Source organism: Polistes dominula, unplaced genomic scaffold (assembly GCF_049000335.1).
Source record: "Polistes dominula isolate Pdom_NZ unplaced genomic scaffold, Pdom_raw_medaka contig_79, whole genome shotgun sequence".
NCBI classification, from domain to species: domain Eukaryota; kingdom Metazoa; phylum Arthropoda; class Insecta; order Hymenoptera; family Vespidae; genus Polistes; species Polistes dominula.
The window spans coordinates 1,821,566-1,831,081 of record NW_028300916.1 but is presented as its reverse complement, the minus strand read 5'-3'; the positions used below and the strand labels follow the sequence as shown (position 1 = coordinate 1,831,081).

Sequence of the window (9,516 nt, the reverse complement as noted above, 5' to 3'; positions counted from 1 at the left end):
TTTACCAAAATTATTCACAAATGAAATTTAACACATGTTCCGTATATATATATATATATATTCATATTGAAATAAAAAAAGGTTTTTATTTTTTATCATTAATTATGACAATGAACTATAATAAATAAAAACGATAATTAAAAACAATTTGATTTTTTGTTATTTTTATATTGCAATCATTTCTATTAAATTATATATTAATTATTTTTTTAAAAATTATTTTCAATTAGTTCACACAATGTAACAAATTACCAATAGAAAAAAAGCAAGAGAGAGAGAGAGAGAGAGAGAAAGTTGTTGAGTTAAAAAAAAAAATAAGAAAACAAAAAATACAAATATGTTTTGTCAAAGTTTCAAACTTGTAATTAACCCAGTTTTGTATATTAAAATTAATTATAAAAATTATAAAAAAAAATATATATAATTGAATGACTATATGAATCAGTAGAGTTTTCCTTAAAAAGCATACATTTTAAGTGACATTAAATGATGCAAAAAAAAAAAAAAATTAAAAAAAAAAAACACAAGGAACAATAGATTCTAGAAAAAAAGAAAACTTTATTAAAAGAGAGATGTTATTTCAAAACAACCGATCAATTTAATATGAAACGACTTATGGTTGACATTATGGTACAGAAAAGAACAGCTTAGTCACGATCACATTACGGATGGGCAGCTCAGACGTCTATTCTCGTCATTATTATAAGAACGTAGAAGAAGAAGAAGAAGAAGAAGAAGAATCCTTTTACTGAGCGGAACTTACTTCGTTCTGAAACTTATATCAAGTGGAAAGAGAGAAGGTACCCTAACGAATAATGGTGGTAGTGGTGGGATTGGTGGTGCGAGAGTAGAATAAATTGCCATCGTGGTCTCGTATATAAAGCTTACTTCTCTTCTTCGAATGGTTATTACTTGTGATTTGAGTTCTATGTATCGTAGAATACAATAGATGAAATACAACAACAAAAAAATAGAAAAGATGAAGAAGAAGAAGAAGAAGAAAGAAAGAAAGAAAGAAAGAAAGAAAGAAAGAAAGAAAGAAAGAAAGAAAGAGAAAGAAAAGATTTTCTTTCCTTTTTTTCATGGATGATTTAAGTGGTAAAAATGGTAGGAAAGGACTAAGACATTTTGATAAATGTGATCCGAATAATCTTTTTTTCATTTATTCTTCTTCCTATTCTTTTTTTTTTAATTATATCCTTGTTTTAATGCTTTATTTTATTAAATAATAATAATAATTATTATTATTATATAAACCAGTATACAACAACGTGTACACAATATATATAATCTTTTATATATATTACATATTTATTAATATAAAATTTATTATATTATTATTATTTATATTATTATTATATTATTTTATTATTAATATATATTATATTTATTATTTATATATATTATATATATAAATATATAATATATATTTGTATAATATATATAATAATTAATAATAAATATAATAATATAATAATAATAATAATAATAATAATAATCATATAATAATAATTAATAATAATTATTATTAATATTATTAATTATTATTATTATATAGATCAGTAAACAATAACGTGTACAGAATAATTTTTCTGATTTATTCTTCAACCTACTTTTCTTTCTTTTTAATTATATCCTTGTTAATGTTTTATTTTATTAGATAATAATAATAATAATAATAATATTAACAATTAGATAAACTAGTATAGAACGTGTTTATATTAGATCAAAAAGCTTGTATTATTTTAATAAAGATTATAACATTTGTTGAGTAGAAATAGATAGGTAGGTTTAGGGACATTATGTGAGAAGGGTAATAGAATAAAGTAAATCGGTTTATGAATTGATCCTATGCGCAATGCGGTCGTACCCTACCTATTACGATAGAAATCATATCATTATCACATCGAAGCTTCCAACTGGATATCTTCAAGCGTATACTGATAACTGAGAGGATTAGCTAGCTCTAGCGTTCACTGATCTAATACGTTTGTCAATTTTATAAATTGTAAATTGTGTAATCGTTTTAAACATTATTTACATATACATTTATTTAAATGTATTTCAATTATTTAGTTAATTATTAAAGTTTAGTAATACGTAAATTCAGGGAAAAAGGTCCCTGGCAACTCGGAGGGCGCCATTATGGCGCTTGGAAAAAAAGGCTCTTGGTAACTCTTTTCAACACTTAAACGTAATAATTTTTATTTTTAATATTATTATAATAATAATTAAATATATTTTAATATAAAAAAGTAATTGAAATAATAAATAAAATATTTTTATTATATTTTTTGTTATAATGACTCAAATGATCGATTTAATATATCAAATAATTGTGAAACATTTTGATAAAATACATTTAATAATAATAATAATAATAATAATAAAAAGGAAAAAAAGTAATAATTAAAAAAAAGAAATAATTATAATAAAAATTAGGAATAAATTGTAAACACATTTTATATCAATTAAATAACAAATGTTATTTACCACGATCATTTGAAGTCGATTATCGTAGTTATACATATCGATTTCTCTGATATGTAGTATATATTGTCGACCTATCTATATACACTTTTGGCATTATGTTAAATTCAGTGACGCGAGTAGTGGCAAATTTTGAATGAAGCACGAATCTACTATAATTGGGAAAACGCTATTCTATAGAAACATATACCAATACATTCTCTCATATTATAGGATATAACAATTCGATCGCAATGACGTACTACTACCTACATTCCTCTCTTTTTATCAATGTTTCTCTCATTTTCTCTAACTCTCTCTCTTTTTCACCTCTTGTTCTATTTTTCATTCTTTTAGTTACAAGCGTTTCGTTACAATGTGCATTTGCTTGCTTGTATCAGTAAGCGTGCTAATGCACATATTTACTTATTTACATATCTAGTCTCATTGCGTACGTATGTGTCTATATGTGTGTGTGTGTATATATTTTATATATACGAAAGGATACTACATAGGAATATATACATAAGCACATTTCGCGGTAATCATTTCGTTATCTCTACACCACCGTTCGTATTTGCACGAGCTCGATGATAGAGATAGAAAGAGAAAGAGAGAGAGAGAGAGAGAGAAAGAGAGAGGGAGAGAGAGAGAAAATTTGTAATGTCTATCATTTCTCGTGAATTCCTTCTATTATCGGTTTTACACACTGTCTCTTTCATATTATAATTTCAAATGAAAAATATAATTGTTAAAGATTTTTGTTTTATTTTTTCTTTAAATCGTATGAAAATAAAATGAGATAAAAATAGATGAAATGAAAAAAAAAAAACGAGAGAATTATTTTAAATGAAAAATAATAAATCAAAAGAATAAATAAATAAACGATAAATTGTAAATTTGCAAAATATCGAAAGATTTTCAGACTATAAGAATAAATTTATTCAACGTAACTTTCATAAGGGTAATTACTTTAAATATATTATTATTTAAAATTATTTTAAATGAAAAATAATAAATCAAAAGAATAAATAAATAAACGATAAATTGTAAATTTGCAAAATATCGAAAGATTTTCAGACAATAAGAATAAATTTATTCAACGTAACTTTCAAAAGGGTAATTACTTTAAAAATATTATTATTTAAAATTATTTACAATTATAAATTGTAAATTTGCAAAATATCGAAAGATTTTCTCACCGTAAGTATAATTTTATTCGCGACGTAATTTTCCTCACTAAGGGGAAAATTAGTGAAAGGTCAAGAGTTTAAATATATATATATATATAAAAAAAAAAGAAAAGAATGAAAAAAAAAAATAAAGAAAGAGACAAAGATAGAAAGAGAATAAAAATGAACGACAGAAGTTACACGCGTGGTAGCTCTAATTACGATCAACGCTCGAGTGTGAAATTGTCAATTACTTTGAAAGTAGGTACGAGAAGGTCCTTCTGAATGCTTTTAACTCGCTAATTAACGCGTAGTTTGTATCGATATATCGATCGATCCCTCCTCCTTTCACGTATTTTTTCGCTACGAACCTTTCAAAGTTCTTCCAACAAGAGGCGCTGAAAAAACAAAACAAATATATATTTAAAATAATAATAATAATAATGGATAAAACAATATTAAGGAAAAAATTAATAAACATTTCGTACGACCTAGAAACACCAAATTTTATCCTTTAGAAATGTTCAATCAGATCGTGTCGATCGATATTCTCGATTTTTTCGGAATTTAATATCTCGCGAGAAACGATAAAAAAAAAAAAAAGAAAGAAAAAAAAAGAGAATAAAAAGAACGAACGTCTTATACATTATGGAAAAGATTCTAAGATTTATATTTCATTTAGAAATTATCTATTATTATTATTTTTCTTATTTCTTTTTATTTTCTAATTATTTATTTAATAATTATTAAAAATGTGCGCCTGCAGTTATGCAACCCTCCATACACATTTTGAAAATGTTGCTTGCGAGCGACATCTACTGGGACGGAATTTTTTTTCAGTCTAAACTGTTTATACACGCATGTATTACGGGTTGCCTATCTTTCGGGCAGGAAAAAAATTCCGTCCCAGTAGATGTCGCTCGCAAGCAACATTTTCAAAGTGTGTCTGGAGGATTGCATTCCTACAGGCGAAATGTTTCTTATAAATAATAATAAAATTTGAACTTTAATTTTATAATTAATACGCTTCGTAGTATGCAATTGCACACAAACACACATATATACAATAATACAAAATACAGATTAGAGAGATTAATTTAATTCGATTTTCTTTCGTAATTATAATCAATTTTAAATTGTTCATATATTTAATAAAAATGTATAAATATTTTTTGATGTACCAACGTAGTGTCTCAACTTTCGATATATTTTTAATTCTTTTTATTATCGTCTAATATTATTTTTTATACATAAAAATACATCTAACCGATTGTACCATCCCTAAAATACACTTTTTTTATATGCAGGTCACACAATTTTTTTCAAGAAATTACATGTACAAATAACATATATATACATATCCATATACACACATACATATTTATGTACATATTTTATATATTAAACACACATACACACATATATATATATATAGAAAGGTTAAAAATTTGCCCAGAGGGAAGCAACGGACGCGAACGTTTCGTTATAACCTGCCGCATGGGAAATGGAATTTCGCTTAAGGGCATTTTACCATCAGTGAAGAGGAAATTTCGTTGTCCTTATATGCCTCATAAGAGAGGTTCAGACTCTCACCCTACTCCCTTCTCCCTTTCCCTCTCACTCACTCTTTTTTCTTCACTTTTATTTTATTTTATTCTTTTTCTCTCTTTCTCACTCTTTGTGTACTTCGGTAATGCGATCCAAGTTATATGCCGGTGGCTTCTCTTCTTCTTCCTCTTCTTCTTCTTCTTCTTCTTGGAGCTTCTCATAAGGAAATACCAAGGTTTTCCGGATTTTTGTGCAGCAGGATATTGCTCTCCGTGCTACCCTTACAGATGTTCCCCTTCTCGGCAATTGAAAAATACGTTGTACGTTTCTTACCCTCCCCTCCTTTCCCCTCCCCTCCCTAACCCCCCCCCTGGTTGTCTCTTGCCACGTTTTAAAAATCGTGCCGACATTTCAAATTACACGTTATGATTTCCGATTTATGATTTCAAGTAGAATACCTATTATAAATATTATTACCTATTTATATATTTATTAATATATTCAAATACTCTTAACATTAGTATAATGGTACATAAACTTAGCCATTTATTATCTAATAAATTTATACAAATTTATTGATGTTTATTTATTTAAAATTAAAATAAATGTTCATAAAATGATATACTTTAAATGTAATTTATTATTAACTAATTACATAGACTGTGGATTATAATATTAGATCTACAGGAAAAGTTCTGTTCGTTTTTAGAATAATAAAACAAAAGTAATATATTTTCATATTTCTTTAATTGACTAATATTTTATCTTATAATTTCTTATCATAGTGTGATGATAATTTGTATATTGCATTTTGAAAAAATGTCATCACTACAGACGAAAAAATTGTACCGGTATTTGTTAGAACGCGGTTTCCAGTAAACCTAATATAATATTGTTAGATTAATAAATGCCATAATCATTGAAAAAATAAAAATCCTAAAATTAATTTCTAAACAAATGAAATAATTTATCATCGTATCTTAAATTATCTTAAATTATATTAAATTATAATATCGTTTGATTAATCTATTAGCAAATTAGTATCATATTCGTGAATACGTCTAATAACAATAGAATAATGTTTGATCTATCTATCCATCGATCAATCGATTTATTGATCCAACTAGTGTGTATTAAACAAACCCACACCTACACATATTACACATGTACTTGTGAAAACGTTAAGATAAGTTACAATGGCTTATACTAATACAGATATTGTCTAGATATTGACTAGAAACGCAGATATTGGTAGCTAACGTAAAGCCGATGTGTCCTCTCCTCCTACAGGATGATATCATCGTCGTGCGAAGTACGATACGATACGATACGATACGATACGATACGATACGATATTACGATATCCACGTTCAATCGATATGAGATTAATAGATTCTCGTTTCTCAAATGGGCATATATGTATACACGCACATAATACACGCACATAATACACGCACGCGTAACCGCGATATTACCTTACTACTCGTAAAGGATTTACAGTATACACGCGAAGGATAATCAAATAGGAGATAATCGATGATATTTCGGTGCATCGATGTGCACTAATATTCCTAACGAGAGAGCGTGACCCTTTCTCGGGACTAGTACGGTGTAAATTTCGACGCTTACATCGTTACCCGATGATAAACAAACGTGTAATCATCAACTCCAACACATTTGATATCATCATTTTTTTTTCTATTTAACTAATCAACATATATTTCTATAGATTTATTAACCATCTTCTTTAGCATGGGTATGATTAAAAAGGGAATGAGATGGTAGCTGTAAACAAAACAAACAAATTTGATGAAACGAAAAGAACGATATAACATAAGTAAGAAATACAATATGCAAAAGTAATGTAAAAAAATGTAGTATGACGACTGCGTACTACGAAACGTATTAATTATAAGATTATATCATTATTTATAAAAAACAATACGCCTGCACGAATGCAACCCTCCAAACACACTTTGAAAATGTTACGAGTGCTACCTGTGGGACAAAATTTTTTTTCTGCCCGAAAGATAGGCAACCCGTATTACATACGTGTATAAACAGTTTGGGCTAAAAAAAATTCCGTCCCAGTAGGTAGCGCTCGCAAGCATCATTTTCAAACTGTGTATGGAGGGTTGCATAATTACAGGCGCCCATTTTTTAATAATAATAATTTAATAAATAATTATAAAATAATATTATATTATAAATTATCACTCGCTTCATTCTTTCGAAACTTGCTTTTTTTTTGGAGGATCAAATCAAAAGAAATAATTTGAAAAATTATTACATAAAAATTGATGTCAATATAGTTGAAATCCCATTTTACCTTTTTATTATTTTCTTTTTATTAATAAAGTAAAAAATATAAGAATTGTTAGAAAGATAATTTTTTGTTGGGAGAGGAAAGAGGGGAAAGATTTTTCGATGAAGGCGTAAAAAGATATTAGATGTCAAGTGTTATAAGAATATATTGTTGCAGGGGTCAGTTTTTTCCTTTCTAAGAATGTCTCTCATAACATGCTTGAATGATTACAGTAGATAGGAAGAATCTGTTATGAGGGTACCATTTGAGAAGATCTAACCCTCATTCTACCCATCATAAAACCACGTACGATCCATATAAACATAGTAGAGTCCATGCTACTACCTCTTACAATCCGTTTGGGAAATAGTTGATCGCTTATTTATAGTTGGTACTACGTATGTACATATTTATTACATGTTCGATCGTTTCGTCCATCTTAGAATATTTTTCCATCTTCTTTGTATTTACATATACATGTACAGATACATGTACATGTTCGTATATATTTGTGTATATTTACATAAACATTTAGGTATATATGTATGTGTAATATCTACGATGCACGATTTAGAAATACATATACAGGTACTAACACATACATAGTACATTTATATATATATACATTTGTACGTTTCAAGCTACCTCAGAGAGAATATTAAATTCCTCATAAACGAGTCTTTCATCCGACAGACGTGATTTGTTTCTTAAGTAAGACAAGTAATACAAAGTGGGTCAAATAAAAAAAAAAAAAAAAAAAAAAAAAAATAAGAAAGTTTTTTAAAAATAAATGTCTTCCTTTTTTATATTATTCTCCTTTTGCCAAACTTTTTCAACTAATTTTCCTTGATTTTTTTTTTTTCGATTATAAAAGAAAAGTTTCTCTAAATTTTTGTATTAAAAAAATGTAATAATAAAAATCAGTTAAAGGAGTTTATGCAAAAAAAAAGAAATATAATTGATTTTTAATATCATTTATGAACTTTTGATCGATACTGTATAAATAATAAGATAGAAAATGAACGATTCGCATAATTTGTTCTTTTCCTTCTTTTTTTTTTTTTTGAGTCTCTTTAGTTACGCATAAAGATATATAATGAATTTATATTAATTAGAAATAAATTTGAGAAGCAATGTGGAAGAGAAAACGAACGCGCATGGTGTAATGCTTCCCCTTTTTATGCCACCATAATTGCAGTACACGTCATTTTCCATCTACGTGAAAAACTTTCCATCGTATACTTCATTGAATTACTGTATTGAAGTAACTCGATAGTAGTGCTTCGATGTGTTCACCCTTTCAATTAAATTTATCCCCTGTCCTGTCGAACTTTTCGATTTTGTTCATGGGTATTGGAACATTCATTATACATCATTTGGATTTTACTGATTTTAACATTTAACATTTTTTTTTATTACTTTTAACTTTTACTTTTTAATTTTTTTTTTAATTTTTTTTTCTTTTCCACAGAACAATTAATTGCACAGATGCAATTTTAATTTTGTATGCCTAATGATAATTTTTGTAATAATGACGAAAAATGATTAATAGTATATAATAATTAATATATATATTTTAATAATTAATAATAATATTTAAGAATAATAATTTTTGATTACTTTTAACTTCTACTTTTTAATTTTTTTAATTTTTTTTTCTTTTCCACAGAACAATTATTTGCACAGATGCAATTTTAATTGTGTATACCTGACGATAATTTTTAAATAATAACGAAAAATGATTAATAGTATATAATAATTAATATATATATTTTAATAATTAATAATAATATTTAAGAACAATAATTTTTGATTGCTTTTAACTTTAACTTTTAAATTATTGTTAATTACTTTTAATTTTTTTAGGCTTTTTTTCTTTTTTTTCTTTCTTCAACAGAACAATTAATTGCACATATGCAATTTTAATTTTGTATACTTGACAATAATTTTTTGTAATAATGACGAAAAATGATTAATAATAATAATTTAAGAATAATAATAGGTGTCTGTACGTGCAACTTG

At 26.3% G+C, this 9,516-nt stretch overlaps 1 long non-coding RNA gene across 2 annotated transcripts in view; it reads right to left on the bottom strand.

Moving 5' to 3' along the window:
- Window positions 1-2,410: 2,410 nt before the first annotated feature.
- The window catches only part of LOC149033072 (uncharacterized), a 51,321-nt gene continuing 44,215 nt past the window's right edge, over window positions 2,411-9,516 (bottom strand). The window contains exon 3 of one of the 2 annotated variants that reach the window (XR_016176042.1): window positions 2,411-4,039. This is a non-coding gene — a long non-coding RNA (uncharacterized LOC149033072). Of the gene's footprint in view, window positions 4,040-4,287; window positions 6,975-9,516 lie in introns of those variants that run through there. The other variant, XR_016176043.1, reaches the window with a different exon arrangement.